The sequence below is a fragment of the Protopterus annectens genome, chromosome 13.part0 (assembly GCF_019279795.1).
Source record: "Protopterus annectens isolate FY-2018-M chromosome 13.part0, PAN1.0, whole genome shotgun sequence".
NCBI lineage: Eukaryota > Metazoa > Chordata > Ceratodontiformes > Protopteridae > Protopterus > Protopterus annectens.
The window spans coordinates 722,032,354-722,050,361 of record NC_056747.1 but is presented as its reverse complement, the minus strand read 5'-3'; the positions used below and the strand labels follow the sequence as shown (position 1 = coordinate 722,050,361).

At 42.0% G+C, this 18,008-nt stretch overlaps 1 protein-coding gene across 1 annotated transcript in view; it reads right to left on the bottom strand.

Annotated features, from left to right (window-relative positions):
* The window catches only part of TNFAIP1 (TNF alpha induced protein 1), a 550,340-nt gene extending 534,230 nt beyond the window's left edge, over positions 1-16,110 (bottom strand). Inside the window, exon 1 of the mRNA XM_044054883.1 lies at positions 15,764-16,110. The gene's annotated coding sequence lies outside the window, so the exon portion shown is untranslated. The remainder of the gene's footprint in view (positions 1-15,763) is intronic.
* Positions 16,111-18,008: the final 1,898 nt, after the last annotated feature.

The window sequence follows — 18,008 nt, the reverse complement described above, 5'->3', positions numbered from 1 at the left end:
TTGTAGGAATGTTTCCATAGTTTGAAGATTCTACACGGTCATTTTTTCCAGTCCTGCCACCAGTGTACCTACCAGGACTGGGCACTTTTTTTTATCCTGGGTCTTGTGCACCCAGCTATCTTTTTTTGTTTTTAACTTACTTCTGTCCATGATATATGCTATATAAATACAGTCTATATCAGTGTTGCCTTGGTGAGATTTTGTGAAAAAACAGGGTCCACCTCGTGAAGGTACTCACCAAGACATGAGGATGAATTCAAGTTCAGCACTACTACTCTCCTTTGCTTGCTGACTTTTCATCTCTCCATTAGGACCCCTACCTCTACTGGTAAATATATGGTAATGGTCACTAAGGGAATCAGGTAGTACCCTAAAGTTAGCATCCTTGCTGAGGTCACAGACAAGTATCCAGTCAAGAATAGAATTTTTATTATTCAATTTGTGAAGTCAAGCAGGAGAAAAAGATTAGCCGTCTGAACCCATACAAGTTAAGACTAGTAGTTGGGTTGCTACATGTCAAAGATGACCAGTCACTTTTAATGTCTCCCAAGATAATGGTTTCAGTAGCAATAGCTGTAGTTACCCGGCAAAGAACTTCTAACAAGCTACTACCCAGTGGTATGTACAGGAAACTATGCATATCTTCTCACATTTACTGACTGAGAAAATAGATAAGTTCTGCATTTTGGAAGGCTGGTATGTTAGTTTTGAGGGGCGAGAAAATTAGTTGTTATATACAATTGTAACACCTCTCCATTTTTGTGCATGTGTCACCACGGAATCATACTGTACCCAGGAGATGGAATTTAAGAATCTTTTATATGGGGGGGTTAACCATGTTTCAGTAAGGACGGTAAGATCTGGCGAGTATTGAAGAAACCATACCTGAAGATCTGTAATAACTTTTATAATACTAGGAATATTAATGGATATAAAAAAAACAAGGTAGAAAGGGTTGCTGCCAAACTTTAGAAACCCATGAGAAGACAAAAAAATCTGGGATCCTATAGCAATATTAGAGATATTCTGGAAATTCTGTGAGAGACTGTACAAAGCAGAAGAATGAGGAAATTACAAGAAAATGCACAAATGGAATAATTATGGAAGACAAACATACCAAGGCAAGAGTGAGATGTGAGTAGAGAATGAATAGCTAATATAGGAGGGGGTGAGATAAAAATGGTGAAACTATCAATCCAGAAAGAGAAAAAGTCTTCAGGAACAGATGACATTTGGGTGTTGGGAGGGAAGAAAATAATGATATGGAAGATTTTGATTCATGATAGGCGGAAAAGTAACAGCATCTTGGAAGAAAGCTGTGGTGGCTGTGTTATCCAAAGAGGTCAAATAAAGACCCTTCAGAGCAAGCTTCATATAGAGCCATATCAAAACCATGATTATGAAGTATTCATGTCTACACTAGAAGAGAATGGCACGTGCTGCCAAAACTGATCAATATGATCAGTGTGTTTTTTGAAGGGAAGACGAACATTTGACAAATTTTAACAGAACTGTGATTATCCAGAGAGAACCAGAGTGCAAGAAGACACAAATACAGTTACTTGGTTTGATGTCAAGAGGCATTCCATAGTCAGCTGGGAGTTTATAAGTAGGATGATAGTACTATTTGCATTCCCCAGCAGAATAAAGGGGTTAATTAGAAAAATAATATACAGGGTCAGAAACGAGAACTAAGGTGGGAGGGTTCCACTCCAGCAAAATATGCTTAAACAAAGGAATCATACAGGGGTGTCCTCTTTACCCTTTGTTATTTGCTCTATACTTACTGGTAATGAAATTTTCACTTGATAAATCAAGGATTGTCTTGATACATCAAAAAAGTTACATTTCATTGTTGTGGAACAGTTTAAATTTTTTTTAGGATATAAAATAAAGACAGACTATAGTGGTAAACTACCCATGCATTAATTGGTTCAGCAAGAATCATAGTTATGGGGATGCTAAAACATCTAGGTGTATGGATTACAATGATTCTAGGTAGTTCGTGACATGCTACACCTAAATAAATCCCAATCCCTCTGAGCTACATGCTCTAGGGACCTAAAACCTTGTCACCACGCTGGAGGAATATATTCCTGTCCCAGAGACTTCCTATACTCTGGAACAAGCTACCCATCTATGTCAAGCAATGTTCTTCATTAGCACACAAGAAAAATCTTGATGAGTGGACGGGAAATAGGAAATGCACCCCGGGGATCACTTCTGTATCTCTGATGGACAGTGGCAAAGGAAAATACTTTCTTGGGTGGCGTAAGCTATGGAACCTTGCTGGCAAGGCTTACGTAGGCCCTTGGGCCGATAGCCTAGTACCTACCTATGTGATAAAAAGAATACACAAAAGATATACAAAAAGTGAATTTTGACACTTCTGACTGGATATGGCAGTAAGATGCAAGAAGTGAAAATATTTCTGATCCCTTTAGTATTATCTACAGGTCAGGCATGTTTGTATTAGCAGAGAACTGAAGGAATTTCTTTGAGAAGGAAAAGAGGTCAACACTTAAGTGGAATAAGTTTAGAACAAGGTGGTTTAACATTACTACACTTGAATGACATTTCAGATCTATAGTTAAGGCTCATATACATCAGAGCAGAAGGCTACAAATCAAAGTGAAAACGAAGGAGAACTACCACCACCACTCTGAATATTATATATTGATAAAGTAGCAGAAAGTATTTTAAGCACTACACCAATGCTGGAACAGAGAAAGAAAAAGTTATCAATAAGGATAACTGCAAGTAGGACTGAAATTTGAGAAAATTAACAAAACAAGCAAGGTAGTGTAAGCAAATAACTAGGGAAGGGAAGGTAAAGTGGAATGAGCCTAAGCAGAAGTTTTGACTGCAGGTTACAGACTGCCTTTCCTACCAGGGACTGATAACAGAGTAAAGGCAGATAAAGAGTAGAAGCATACCAAGTGGAAAAAAAAAACTCTGGTTTTGTTTATAGCTGAATCTAGAACAGAAGCTGGTGTTTAAAAATAAATAAATTAGTAAGGCATATAAAATAATGCATGAAATAATCAAGCAGTCGAGATTAGAAAAGACTGAAAAGAAGAAAGAATGGCAAGGCAGTACAGTGGTAGAGCATTTGTATGGCTCCCACATATGCAAAGTCTAGAAGGTTTTGGATTTGCACAAAGTCTTCGCATAGGTATTTTTATACCCCAAGCATATTTCAATTAATTTTTGCACTAGGTAGACAGCACATGCTGGAACATGTGATGGAAAGCACAAAGGTAGTGGAATTTTTTTGGGGGGAAAGTGGAATTGCTAGATTTTAAATTCCCTTTGAAGTACTACAGTACCCCCAGGGGTGTCACTGACTGCTTCCACCAGGAGAATTTTTCATTTATGACCTCCCCCAAAGTGTCCAATTTCTTTCTTTGCATGCTTAAAGATCTAAACTGCGATTATCTTCAAGAAAACACTTTTCTCTACAATACAGCAATCTCAGGGTTAGCATACTAAACAGCAGGAGATCTTTTGGGAACACAGCTTTCCCACCATGGGGAGGTGAAAAGGGGCAGCAAGTTCCAATAGTTGCCTTTTCTCCGTCAGTCCGATGCTTGGCAATAGCACTTCTTGGCAGAATACAATTCGATACAGTAGTGATTGACAGCTGCCACAAAATCTGAACGAACACCAAGAAGGTCAAGGTCAACACTGTGCGTTCCACAATCAAATGTTATGGCACCAGTGAAAAAATTCAAAACACTACAGTTAAAACATGAAAAAACACTCACCAAGGACTTCATGTCTACAACAAAAAACTGAGGAGGAGACTGGGCACCAGAAAGCCTTTTTTAGGACCATAACGAGGCCTCTGCAAGCCTGTCAATTTAAGTTAGATGATGGATTAGACAGGTCTGGGCAAGCAGGAAAGTGAAGGAAGTGTAGAGTATTAGTAAAGGCACTTCAGGATTACTATTTCATGGCTGAAGCATTACCTGATCCAGTAAGAGAATGCAGCCATTTTACACAAGGCCACTCATTCATCAACTAAATTTTCCAGTACCTCCTTATCCTATTCAGAATTGGGGAGTAACTGAATTCTATCAAAGCACCTACTGCATACAATGCAGACAACCAATCCCGGACACACCACCAGTGCACTGCAGGATGCGCATGTGTGCATACCACACACAAACACACACCTATTGACAATTTTAGAAGTTTAACAATTCACTTATTAGCAAGCCCATGTATTATAGAAAAAACTGGAGACCACCCAAAAGAGCTAAAAGGACAAGCAGGCTCTGCACAGAGGTGGCCAACCAGGAAGTGAACTCTGCAATTTAAAAGTCTTAAGCCACATCCACATCTCTCAGGCATTTTCTTTACACGTCTAAGCATCCAAATGGTGCTCAAACAAGATCCACCCATTCTTTCCAACATGTTATTTTACACAATGAGAGGATTATGCTACTGCATTACCCTTCCATGTAAAAAGAGGTGTTAAGCCAGTGTATTCAACATTAAAAGAGAAACGAGTGTAGAGTACTGCAGAGATCATGTAGCAGAGTTCTATCCAAATCACAAAGTTTTCCATACTGCATATACAAAGGAAAATAAAATAACTTAAAATGAATGACCTGAACTTATAGCAGTCAGAAAAACTGGTAAATAAGTTGCACACTCTAAATACACTGTGGAAAAAAGTGCTGAAAGTTACTGCCAAAAATTATTATTGTAGAGGCAGATAATGTACAACACTGAAATATATAAAGACATAATTAATAAAATATGTAATTTCAGTACAATTGCACGGCAAATCTTCTACACAGTTTCCTGCTCACATTTCCCTACCATGCAGACTAGTAAGCCATATGCTAAGGGGCTGCCCATTAAGAAACAGAACAAACTGTTATCATCATCATTATCCACAACCACACAACTGGGTCTAACAGATGTTTTTTTTCCTCTCTGGCTGTCACAAAAACTAATTTAGAAATCAGGGGATTACTTTCCTGTTAAGTGGCTACTATTATTTCGCAGTCAACTAACACATACAAAACACAGCAGAGATGCACTGTGGCACTATAACACAGTAACTTTACAATCACAAAGGCCTCTCTGTCCTGGCAACTGCTCCGTTAGCATTTGCTACGCAACAGTGTCTTAAGTGCATGAAATGTTTTAAATGGATTACAGTGAATACTGTGGATCATGTTAACACAAATACTACTTTGCCTTATCTTAGAGGTTCAGTGGTGAAATTACAATTACAATTTTTCCAGACGCTGTATGCTTTACGTCCCATTGAGTAAAAGCAAATCACTCTCGTCATACTGGATGCTATCTGCATATTTCTGTCATTTCTACACTCCAGTTTAAAAATAAGGAGGTGATATTGAAGTTGTTTAACCCACCAGATGCGCAGTAGCAAGCCATTCCCAAACCCCACCTGTCACTACACCTCCCACCTTGACTGACACTGTCGAACTGGTGGGTTAAGCATCTTCAATATTGCCAAGGCCCGAACAAAAATAATAGTAAGGATAGAAATTTGTTATTATTGCATTCTTTGAGCGAATAAATGTTGTCTTTCAAAATGGCAATTCAGAATAAACTTTGCAAGTGCTTGTGAGGATAAGTTGTACCTTTGAATACTACTTGCCTTCCCTAAAAAAAAAAATCTGAGTATCCCTAATTTTAAGATGGTGATGTGAAAATCAAGTTACAGACCACCCCATTCTATATTTCCGGTGGCTGCTGTCATGCATGTACACAGTATGCATCTTCACCCCCCCCCCCAAAAAAAAAAAACCTCCCTCTTTGTACCACTCTGATGTCAACCTGGGTAAAACAAAGAACAAATAGCACTGCAATACATTACGGATTTATAAATAGCATACGTACTCCCCCTTGTAAAAATGGGACTGATACAGACACCGAGAAATGACTTGCTAAACAGTGCTATGTGCCCAGCAATATTGGTTGCATATGCACACACTACCCCCAAGCTAGGCTTATCACAGCATGCGCTTATTTTTCATGCATGCACACAGATAGATTTTGTCAGTATCTCAAGAATCAGAAACAGCCATGCAAAAGCTACATTCTTATTTACAGGTAAACTGGAATGTCTTTTCACCTGTGGCATTTCTTTAGAGAAAGCTTAATCACATAGATAAACCCAAACAGATACAGGGAGGGGCATGCAAACTCCAAACAGAAAAAAACGTGGGTATTGTAATCTTTTGGTACACCAAATGTAGGGTAACAAATGTTTTTGGATGTATTTGGATTCATGAGTTGGTGATGTACATGTTTGACAATTTAAATTCCGTGTCAATCAAGGAGTGAATCGCCACCCTACGGCATGTCAATCACGGCTGTCACGCCCATTCCTGCACGAACTTACGGGTGGGTTAGCCATTTCAATATCGCCAATAAGGATTTTAATCAAGGCTGACACCTCTCTCACCCACCCCCAAATTTTACCTCAAAACTTTTTTGCATTCCTCCAAAAAATATGAACTTCTGAAAAACTAATGAGTTATATTTAATACACCATGAATGACCACATCACATATTAATTAACCTATTTATGTTTAAGAGTTACACCCATGTAACAATCACTATAACTACATATTAGCTTCAGAGACTCACAGGTTGATATTAGGCAAGCAATCATTAGGACCATTAACAGTCTATCCAAATAAGCCTCTCGAATTAGTGTAATTCAATACCATTCACTCCCTTTGTCTAGAAACGTTATGCAAGTCCGAGTTTTGCATTGTTCGACACAAAATGAGCTTGTTCTACTAGAGTGGAATGTGCTGGGTTAGGTACCTAACTCACAAAGTCTTATTTATTCAGACTGCGTACTGATTAGGCCTCAAAACTGATTTGTTATACACCTCTCAGACATGTACAACAGGTTTTGTTATGCATGGGGTTTCAGAAATGCTAGTCTCTAGTTCTGCACTGCTGCGTACTCAGCAGGAAGAAGTTAAACACAGCTCAAAAGATGTACAAAAATGGGAGTCTGAAGTGTTAATAATACACTTTCTGCTTCAGAAAACTGTCAATGTAGCAGCACCATGTGTTTTGTACTCTTGCACTACTACTCAGAGAAAAAAGTATTGGAGCAGCTAAAGCTCCATGTACTAGAAAGAATTACAGCCAGATCTCCCTTATCATAACTAAATAACCATACAACTTATCATAACCAAATAAATTATATATTCTTTCCATGAATGTCAAAGTCCACTTCTCGAACTTCAAGTCACTTACGGTAACTTCTTAACACCCATGTCTCAAACACATAACCTGGTTATAAAAGGAAACAAAACCATAATCTTCTATGTTGACGCAAGATTAAATGAATGAATGCCTGGAGGTAATGATTGAAGATGAATTGGGAAGGGTTTGTTACTGCTCAAAAAGCAAGACAAACGTTACAATGAAGGAGTTAGTAGGAGAGGGCTGCCAGTCTATTTGGACAACTTAAAGGGACAAACCCACTGTTTAAAATTCGGGTCCAAATTACAGCTAACCAAAGTAACGCCCACTCTAGCCAAGGTACTCAATCCCACTCACAGCGTCATTTTTCTTATTAAACATCCTGCATCTCTTCAAGTCCAGTTTTGTTTCAGTTCCCTTTTGAAACTGCGTTTCTCTATACCAGTAATAAATTTAGTGTTCAATTTGTGTCTAATTTTAGCTTGGATCCTCCAGTTGTTTTATAGTTTTTTTTTTTTGTTTTGTTTAGTTTTTTCCTGTTAACGTTGTACTGGATCTTACATAAATACCCTAAATTTGAAGTAGCGGTCGTCTGGGCAAAAAACTGCTGTAGCTCTGTTTCTGTAAACTGTTGTCATAGCAGTATTTGCCGGTGAAACCATGGCAGACGGGAGCAGTAGGTGCAATATCTGATTGTAAACAATTGATGTTATGTGATCCTATCTCGCCTACATTCAATACTGATGGGCTCGGAGCCGATCCCTCGGCTCCGACTCGGCACGCTATGCTAAAGAGAGAGGCCTCTTATTGGCTGAGCTATTTCTTATCCAAGGATGCACCACCACTAATCTCCCCCAGATCTCATTTGCCGCTTACAAGCTAAGACGTGGTCTCAACTTGGCTGGGCTAAGTACTACTTTATTTAGGCTTTTCCTGTCAGGAATTTGCTTGTTTTGAACCCAAAAGCTGTTTTAACAGCTATTGTTGTGATACGAGTGTGTATTGGATATTTTTGTTGAGAAATTTGTGTTTTTCGTTAAGGGAAGGTTTCCCGTTTTAGTTAGAGGGGCCTTCCCCTTTTGCTATTTGCTATTCTAGCGTTTTATTTGTGGGTCAAGTACCCGTTTAATTTAGAGGGTCTTGACCCTCCCTTTCTGTGTTTTTGTGCAACTGTATTGTTGTTTTACAAAAAAAAAAAAAAAAAAAAAAAAAAAAAAACAACTTTATATTTTTGAACTTTAAACTGCTAGTTTTTGGTGTATTATCTATCTTTAGACATGTCCAAAGAGCATAGACCCTCCGGGTTTAAAAAGTGCACGAGGTGTGGTTATAAGATGTCCATAACGGACGACCACTCCTCGTGCGTTTATTGTTTAGGCGCCAAGCACCTACAAGAGTCATGTAGCATGTGTCACGCCTTTTCATCAAGAGTCCTCCAGGAGAGGAAGAACAAATTAATCCTAAAAGGTTTGATAAAGCCATCCTTCGAGGAGGCTTTATCTTCCTCTTCCTCTCCTTCAAAAAAGAAAAAAGCGTCGGCTCCGACCAGTCTGTCGGAACAGACTGCCAAAAAACCTAGGCATGCTTCTCCATCGGCTCCACGGACTTCGGAGCCGAGGGCAGAACGGTCTGCCTCGATGCCTCCAGTCTCGACCCCTCTGGTTTCCGAGCCGAGGACTGGGGCATCGAGAGGCGGGTCACCTTCATCGGCTCCACTGATATTGGAGCCGATAAGGGTTGCCGGCTCAGACACTTCCCCTTCGGCGCCGAAGTCCTCATCGGCACCGAGGGAAATTGTTTTGAAATCTCCCTCGGAACCGATAGTGATAGAATCCATTCGGAGCCGGTCCCCTAGCCCTATGGAGCCGATGGAGACATCGGTTCGGACCCGATCGGTGTCAACTAGATCCTCCAAGATGTCTGATTCGGACATCGACAGGGTGCTCCTAAGACTCTTCCAGTCTCCGGTTTTTCAAAAGCTAGTTTCGGCTCCAGCCCATTCGGCTTCTGAGCCGATGGTCCACCCTGCTTCTTTGGTTCCTCTTCCAACAGCCTCGGCACCGTTGGAGCCGGTGCTGGTGGAACCGATGGGGGTTTTAGGGTCGGGCCCGACCCTTACTCCAACTCCGGCTCTTGAGTCGGAGTTCGGTACACGGACTTCTTCTGTCGGCCCCGGGGGGGATGCTTCGGGACTGATGTTTTCAGTCCCAAGCCTTCCTCTTGGCGCGTCGGCTGCGGGAGTGCCGTCCACCGTCGTGGCCATGGAGGTGGAACCCTCCCAGGATTCTGGTGGTCCCGCCTTCAGGGCTATGAGGAGTGCGTTAGCCAAATCATCTTTGGCTACCTCCACGGTCTCCCCAGCTCCTTCCCTGCATACCGAGACTGGGTCTTTGGCAGTCCCCCTGTCCTTAGACAGAGGAGCCCCGGAGCTTGAGGTTACCCCCACTGGGGTTTCCCCCCTCCGGGAGGTCCTTCCGAAGCTTCTTCGGAAGAACCCCCCGGGAAAAGATCGTGCAAGAGGAAGCACGTCGACTCCCCTGATGAGTCTCTTACATCAGACACTGATCTCGATGATGCAGAGGGGTCCCCTAAGTCATCCTCGGATGATGTCTCCTTTGCAGACATCCTGGAAGCCCTTAAACAACGAGGCAGCTGGCAATCCAAACCCCCTTCTGCTGATGAGTCTGTGTTCCTTAAGGCCTTTGGGGCTCAGCCCTCCGCCTCCTGGGTGTCTCCGCCCTTCGATGAGCTCTTGGACTTGATCTGTCGAAGGGCGTGGGAACACCCAGACTCTGTGGAACCGGTGCCTGCTCGTCCTAATAAATTCCTCTCAGCACCCCCGGAAAAAGAGTTCCTGACTAAAGGTGTGGCTGTAGATGCTTTGGTGGTGGCATCTGCTACCCAGCAAGATGTAGCAGAGGCTTCGACGTCCATCCATCCTCCTAATAAGGAGTCTAGGAGCATGGATCGGTACGGTAAGCGCACCCTAAGTTCAGCGGCCTTTACATTAAGGTCCTTGAACTATCTCACGCACTTTACCAGATTTCAGAGGGATCTGATCAAAGAACTTTCCGATACCCTCTTGGGTAACCTGCCTGAGGAGCTGGCCCAGACGGTTGGCTCTCAGCTGGCTACACTGTCGTCCATTTCAAACTCGTTCATGAGGCTCATTTCTTATGCGTCCGAAGGGGCGAATACAGCGGCGGGTACAGGCATTGCTCTACGGAGACAAGCCTGGCTCCGCCTGTGTCATTTTGCGGAGGCCTTTAAATCTTCCTTTGCCGACGCCCCCTTTGATGGGTCCTCCTTGTTTGGACCCAAGGTAAAGGACACATTGACCCGCTGCGAGCAAGAAGGTAAGACTCTGACTGTCAGAGGCACGATTTTCCACTCCCTTTCGGCCTTACCCCAAGGCTAAAAGAGGAGGGAAAATGTGGTTCTGTAGATCTCAGAAGTCTTACCCCTCACAGCAGGACGATCCCCCTTCCAGAGGCAGGGGAGGGGGAAACTCTTCTGGAAGACGCCGTCCCAGAGGCGGCAGAGACCCTCGCAACACTGGAGACCGCGAGTCCTTTCGTGGCTCTTCAGCCTTTTACAGTCCCTGAGGGATTGCCCGACTGTGCAGCTCTGGAGCCAGTTGGGGGTCGTCTTTCGAAGCACCTAAAAGCCTGGGAAGGTATCACTCAGGACCGATGGGTGCTTCGAATTATCGCCGGAGGTTACACCATCCCTTTCTCTCACTCTCCACCTCAGTCCAAAAAAATCCCGGACCCGCCACCCAGTCAACGGGAAACTGCAGCCTCAGAAGTTTCAAAGCTGCTGCAAAAAGGAGTCATCCAACCGGTCCTCGCAGAACAGATCGGATTAGGGACTTACTCAAGATTCTTTTTAGTGCCAAAAAAGACCGGGGACTTGAGACCCATTTTGGATCTCAGCATTCTAACCGTTCAGTCAAAAAGTCCAAGTTCCGAATGGTCACCCTACAAACCATTCTCCCATTGCTGGAGAAAGGTGCTTGGATGTGCTCCATAGATCTCAAAGATGCTTATTACCATATCATGGTACATCAAGCGTCCAGGAGACATCTGCGCTTCAGCATAGGAGGCAGTCATTTTCAGTTCCGCGTGCTGCCCTTTGGTCTCACCACAGCCCCCAGGGTGTTCACCAAATGTTTGGCGGTCGTGACTGCTCACCTGAGAAGTCTAGGATTCCAGGTGTTTCCGTATCTAGACGACTGGCTCCTAACTGCCACCTCCAAGCATCTACTATTGCGGAGCCTACAAGCCACTATATCACTGGGCAATTCCCTTGGAATCACCTTCAATTGGCCAAAGTCTGTGTTGCTGCCATCTCAACGCATAAGATTCATAGGGGTAGAGATAGACTCAAACCGAATGCGGGTCTATCTACCTACAGACAGAATACAAACCATACAGGCTCAAGTTCGAGCCTTACTTCCCAGATCCAAAGCCCCAGACAGAATGGTCCTGCAGCTATTGGGATCCATGTCCGCCACGGTTCTTCTAGTCCCCCTGGCAAGGTTGCACATGAGAATTCTCCAGTGGCTTCTTTCAGCTCAGTGGTCCTTTCACGAACTCCCTCTCAGTCACCTCATATGGATCACGGAAACCTGCAAACGGGACCTTCGCTGGTGGCTAGTGCCCTCCAATTTGGATCAGGGACGACCCTTTGTTCCACCTCCTCCTGTGGCCACTTTGACCACGGACGCCTCCCAGATGGGGTGGGGGGGGCATTCCCTGGGCAGGTCAGTCCAAGGCAAATGGCACCCAGAAGAGACCCTACTTCATATCAACATCCTAGAAATGAGGGCGGTGCTTCTGTCCCTTCAAGCCCTTCACGATTACCTCCCTCAGGGCGTAATTGCCGTTCACTCAGACAACATGTCAGTTGTCTGGTACCTGAACAAACAGGGAGGGACCAGATCCTATCCTCTTTGCAGAGAGGCCATGAGAGTCTGGGAATGGGTAGTGTCGACCAAACGCTTTCTAGTGGCTACTCATATCCCGGGCCAGTCCAATGTGATAGCCGACAGACTGAGCAGAACCATCCTCTCTCCTCACGAATGGTCTCTGAACATGACAGTTGCAAATCAGATTTTCAGCAAATGGGGAGTTCCGTGTTGCGACCTCTTCGCGACTCCACTGAATGCGAAGTGCAAAAAGTTCTTCTCCCTAACCCCGGCTCCGGGGAAGAGCCCCATGGACGCACTAGCCCGTCCTTGGCCCACCGGCTTGCTTTATGCCTTCCCCCCAGTTCCTCTCCTTCCCAGGGTGATCCAAAAGGCATCTCTCTTGGGGAGCAAAATGATCTTAGTTGCTCCTTACTGGCCTCGTCAAGTATGGTTTCCCTATCTTCGGAAATATGCTCTGGAAGGTCCATGGTTCCTGGATCAGATCCCAGACCTTTTGGTTCATCAGTCGGGACTATTCCACCAGTCCCTACACACCTTAAAATTGACAGCTTGGCTCCTCCTCTTCCGACTATAGTCAGGAGTCATACATTGGATCCAGAAGTTGTACACATCTTATCTTCGGCCCACAAGTCTGCTACAAAGAAATTGTATTCTAGCAAATGGAAAAGATTTGCTATTTGGGCTCAACTCCGGGGCCTGGATCCCATCACTATTCCCGTATCAGAAGTACTGAAATTTCTAACTTCTCTTTTCAATCAAGGCTCTTCAGTCTCTACCATCAAGGTTCAATTGGCAGCTATTTCCAATTTTCACGAATCTATAAACCCACCTTTAATGAGCAACAGATTGTGTAAGACCTTCTTGAAAGGTGCTGCACTTTTAAGACCTCCTATCTCTCATCCTGCTCCTCCATGGGATCTCGATGTGGTGTTACGCGCCTTAACTTCCTTCCCCTTCGAACCGGCAGCGACATGTGATTTAAAATTTCTATCGTGGAAGACTGCCTTTCTGGTGGCGATTACTTCTGCCAGAAGGGTTTCAGAGCTTCAAGCTTTGTCTGTAAAACCTCCGTACTTGGTTTTTCACAAAGACAGAGTATCTCTCAGGCCAAATCCTTCCTTTGTCCCTAAAGTTTGTTCCAGTTTCTGCCTACAACAATCATTAGAACTTCCAGTCTTCTTTCCGAAGTATTCTAACAAAGCGGAATTCATATTCCACACATTAGATGTCCACAGGCAGTTGCGTTTTTATTTAGATAGGACCAAACAAACAAGGAAAACAGATCAGTTGTTTGTATCCTTTGCAGACAATAAATTGGGCAAAGCCGTCACAAAGGTCACTATTGCAAAATGGATCAGGGACTGTATTACCCAAGCTTATTCTTATTCTAACAAAGAGCTTACCACCTCTGTCAAAGCTCATTCTACAAGGGCTATGGCTACTTCGATAGCATTTCATTCTAAGCTTGCCATTAGTGACATTTGTGCTGCGGCTGCATGGTCTTCCCCGCACACTTTCATTTCCCACTACAAATTGGATGTGGCATCTAGAGGACGAGCTTCATTTGGTTCCACAGTGCTCAGGAGTGTTTTCCAATGAGCCACCCAGGATTTAGGTGCTAGGGACGCTGTCCCATCAGTATTGAATGTAGGCGAGATAGGATCACATAACATCTTTTAGTTATGTACTTACCATAACTTTAGATGTTTGGGATCCATCTCGCCTACATTCCCAATAACCCACCCTCCTTCCCCCTTCCTTGGAGATCAGAGGATATCAGAAGGTCCGAATCCTGTTGTTTCATCTTGAAACATCTAACAATGTTATATAAACAAGTTGTGCATGTGTGCATGAATGCGGACAAACAAGATCTGGGGGATTAGTGGTGGTGCATCCTGGGATAAGAAATAGCTCAGCCAATAAGAGGCCTTGCTCTATAGCATAGTGTGCCGAGTCGGAGCCGAGGGATCGGCTCAGAGCCCATCAGTATTGAATGTAGGCGAGATGGATCCCAAACATCTAAAGTTATGGTAAGTACATAACTAAAAGTTAGGGACTGTTTGCTGCATACTTCACAACTGCTTACAAACACTTGCATGTCTTTATTACACTAGCTCAATTTCCTACATTGATATGTGTTTTGAAGCAGCTATGTAGGAAATCGCCCTAGTTTAAAAATAAAGAAAAGTACAGCTATGGCAACAGTTTACAGAAATGCAGTAAAAGTCCTAAACTATAATAGCTTGTTTAAAATGAATTTACAGAAACGGAGCTGCAATGGTTATTTGTATAGCCGATTTACTGCTTCAAAACGCAAGATATCAAATCGACTGTACAAAGAACTACTGCAGCTCTGTTTCTGAATATTGTTTCCTTAACATTTTCTGATAACACCAGAGCAAAAAGAGGAGCTGCATTAATTTTAAACTAGAACCATTTTGGACTTTTACTGCATGCTCCGTTTCTGTAAACTGTTGCCATAGCAAAACATCGGTGAAACCCTAGCAGCGAGGAGCTACGTGTACGGAAACACAATCTATATGGGACAATTTCCATAAAACGTTTACAAAGCATTTTATTTAAAAAAAAAAAAAAAAAGCCCAAATAATTTTGACTACACTTGCAAAACGCAATGTGGCATTTAATTCACCAGATGCCACAATAAGTCTTTCGGCTTTTCTCGGTTAGGGGTCGCCACAGCGAAACTCCGGTACCATATCTTTCACGGTGTCCGTGTGGGTGTTCGTCCTTGCCTACCAGCCCAGTCTTTTGCATATCTTGCATCCATTCATTCCTCACAGTGCATACGTACTTCTCAGCATGCAAGCAAGAACTTTGCATTGCAAAACAGGCCATTCTCCATGACAGCACAAGCCTGCATTTACATAAAACTTACGGAGTTGACACCAGTATTACAAAGAACTTGAAGAAATGCTTTATACTAAATTATAGGTTTTATGGGGTACAAGTAAAGGGAATGATTAACATAGTCTTAAAGCTTAAGCTGGCCGTAGTATATATCTCATGGTGGTCTAATAAAAGTATCATACAGCCTCTGAGTTTTAACATTTTTTTTCTGGCAGTGGACCTCCATATCACTCCCATTTTCTGTGTTACTTACAGGAAGTAATATGCCTGCCAAGAAGACCGAGTAAATATCTACTTATTTTTCTGAAAATTAAAAGAGACATAACAAAGCTATGAAAGATTAAACGCACAAGGAAATATTCTTTGATATTGGCATTCAAACGATATTTCTCAAATTAGCCCAACTCCTAGGATGAGTTTATCACTCCAAATACCGTCCACCACATCGGATCATCTTATCAAATGGATACTACGCTAATAAGGACTTACCTAGTTTCATAACAAATCAAACTAATCTCGAAATTTACTTAACAAGAAAGATGAAGATCGATAACCTTTGGTTACATATAAAGACATGCTCTTTACTTCTGCTACATATCCAAAAGCGCTGAGATCAAAGTATACTAAATACCTTCAAACTCAATATGCATACAGTAACTAACAACGAGCAAACACCGCTAAAGTTTTACTGTAACAGGATCAGAAGGCATTTCGCATTTACAAAATACTGAACCTCAGAAAGGGACCCACCTAGTTTCAGAACTCTTTCCCACGGTAATTAAAACTGATGAGAAACCTCCAAATGACAAAAGTGCAACAGAGATGATCCATGCAACACACGCGAATTACCTTTGCCGATCAAAGAAAAATCAAAAACACATTACATGAATATCCATACACACAAAAAACCAACGCCCCCACGGCTTTCATAAAGTTTCCTTTCCTATAATAAAGATGATGTAACTTCCTTCCATGACAGAACAACCATTGACAAACTAAACGCTCAATGATACCTCCCAAGATCCGTACTACACTCCTTTCTGTTAAACCTTTCCTGTAAGATTCATTATAGAAAAACTACAATCCCACCATGCAGTTTGGGTAAGGTGCGCTAGTATTCTATGTTTGACTGCTCATTTGTTAACTGGTCAGTAAAAGCAATTTCCGCTCGAGAAGAATCAGCTTTCTTTTCGGGGCTACCTTATATTCTGAACAAACTGGAAATGTTCACTTTTATCATTTCAGCAAACTGAGTTATCCTGCTTTTCAAATTAGGTTACGTTGTAGTGGGAGAAAATTTGTGTTGGGAGTATACTGTATACATCGTATTGCGCATACATCTCAACTGTTCAGATTCTTGGTCCTTTACTCATAAAATTTGCAGTTTTCTTGCAAATCGCTGAGGATTGAAGTCACTTAATAATGACGCGTTCGAGAGTTTCAGATTTTATATCCTTCAGAAAATGCATGCTAATACAAAACCTGTTATTCTAGCAACTTTCTATATTTATAAGAGCAATATTTTAAATCGGTCTCTAGTTGGGGGGCATTTATTCACCCAGGCGTTGTACATATGTCATGTGTTATGACGTGGAGAGGTATGCTCGTTGTAAGAAACGTTTTTTGCTTAGAGTTTTAAGATTCTCGTGTTCCCCATTACCTCTGAACTGTCCCCGGTTTTGCCCCTTATTTGATTTGTATCATTTTACCATATTTTGATTTTTAGCCAAATCACTGAGGTTACCGTCACTGAACACTGGTAAACAGGGTCTCTTTTTGCTCAGGAAATGAATGTTGGTGACACAGCTTGTGTTCTGTTTACTGTTAAAGGTAAATTAGAGCAGGGGTGTAGCCAGAAATTTATATTTTGTACTCAGCCCTAATTTTGCTGCCCCCAACGACCCACCTATCAAGTGTACTCAACCCTCAAAATGATACCCCGGACATATAAGGAGTCACCATATTTTCAACTGTTGCCATTTATACACATAAAAATTTATTTTTTAGATATGCATTCCTTTCACACAGTCATTCTTTGTGCAGTGTCATGCTAATAAATATTTATTTACACAGTTCTAAATATCCAGTGTTTTTTAACACCTTTATTAAATTCTCCTTTAAGACAAAGGCACCCATACATTAATAGAAAGTACTAACATTTCCCATTCACACATTGTACATTACATTTGTTTTCTATCTTTGTAACAACTGTATTTCAATCCAACATTACATAGATTGTTGAACACCTGCCTTTTCTTAAGTCTCACTCCTCCTCCTGAACATTATTCTTCATGTATTGTCCTCACAAATTCCATTTATTTGTATGTATTTTGTTCCTTCTCTTGAGTGTTGAAGTTTCCGAGAGATGCTCAGGAAAAAATTTTCTCATTTGAGCACACTGCGTATGCCTAGCTATACCCTTGAATAAGAGTACATTTTTTTAAATGTCCCGTTCCTAAAAATTCATGAGCAATAAAAAATTAGAAGTATGTATGTGTTTCATATTGAAAACATCTGTCAGCCATTCATTAAGAACTTTTTTGAATATACCTTGCTAAATAATACTGCTTCATCATGATAATTTTTGTAGTAAGATTCAACCATTTTTATCAATGCTGTGAACTTCCAAGTTAACTCTATTATAATTTGTTCCACATTGTGAGGTTTAGTGGAGTATTCATAGTCATTGCACTTAGGTGTAGTGGGAATTTTTGCTGGCAGCAGCTAAGGCATGATTCATAAAAGTAGCTCTGGAGGAGCAGTTTTAATGTAATTTAGAAGAACATATATAAATGAGGAATACATGCAAATTCTCCCAATGTGACACAGGTGTCATAGCCAGAAGTCTGAGCATAACATAGTAAAATCAGCTATCCACTAATCTTAAACACTGTGTATCTACAGTTTTTCTGTACTTGTCTGAAAGTACAGGTGTCCATACCACTGGTGATGATTCCAGTGGCATCCTTGCCTGCATCAAGGTGTGCAAGGGCCA